Source organism: Polyergus mexicanus, unplaced genomic scaffold (assembly GCF_030449975.1).
Source record: "Polyergus mexicanus isolate NDT 795.1 unplaced genomic scaffold, iyPolMexi1.0 SCAF_13, whole genome shotgun sequence".
Classification (NCBI taxonomy): domain Eukaryota; kingdom Metazoa; phylum Arthropoda; class Insecta; order Hymenoptera; family Formicidae; genus Polyergus; species Polyergus mexicanus.
In genome coordinates this window covers 3,607,274-3,608,431 of record NW_027223333.1, presented here as the reverse complement: position 1 = coordinate 3,608,431, position 1,158 = coordinate 3,607,274, and positions in this window count along the sequence as shown.

The following is a 1,158-nucleotide window of genomic DNA, read 5'->3' as shown; positions in this document are numbered from 1 at the left end:
AGCAGTGGTATCAACGCAGAGTACTATAAGTACGGGCAGTAAGTCTGTAATTTCTACCACATTCGCCAAAGGTTATAAGAATATCGACTACTTCTGTAGGCGTATAATTTGCCATTTTACCAGAATTTTATCAGAGTACAAATGTTAAAAAAATACATAAACACTTGTGACTTTGGCACTAAATGGACAAAATTTTGGAGGGATACTTAGAGGAACTCCATCAGATGGAAAGTCCAAAATGTCTCGGTACTTTGCACCATTCAAGTTGCCTAAAGGGCAGGTTACGCTAAAAGCAGTTTCTTGAGAAGTAATTAATGAGTAATAAAAAATAATGAGAAGTTTGTTTTAAGACTAATTTCGAGTATTAACAATGAAAACGTGGTATTTTTATTGTTAATTTATTGCAGAATCGTAAGCATGGGTTCTCAGTAAGAGAAATCGAAGAAATTGAATTTCGTCGATTACAGCGCCATCTATCATGAATCGAGAAAAATGTTTCAGACAAATTGTATGTGTTTTTAGCCAAAGATTCCGAATATGCAATAAAAAATAGGGGTTCCCATTTAAGATTTCAAACTTGCCCCCCCTCACCGCCCAGGGGAAGGGGTGGGGGGGCTCATTTTAACGTCATTGTACGTCCCCCTCGAAATGACAAAATTTTGATTCTAAACATTTTTTCGTAGTGTGCTTATTTTTCGAGTTATTTGGCTGCCTAAGTTAAAATGGGTCACCCTGTATATATATATATATATATATATATATATATATATAATTGTATATATCCGTTCTATTATACACAACATTTATGCAATTTTCGCAAGAATAGTTGTGATAGAATAGATGATATTCTCGAATCGTAAAATGTACAAAGCAGAAAAGCGCATAACACATGTATTATTTATATTCAATTTCTTTGGATAAGTGTGTGTGCGTGCATGCATGTGCGCGCGTGTGTGTGTGTGTATGTGATGTGACAAAACCAGTCGCGACAATGTTACGCAAGAGTTATTATTTAAGAATCATTTATTAATTTCAATTTTCCCCATTTGTCAAGTTTTTAAATTATAGATTTACTTTTAAATGATAAATTTTTGTATACAACATTTTTAAATAATGCCTACAAAAGCTTTAAAAAAGCAAAATTTGATTATATAATTT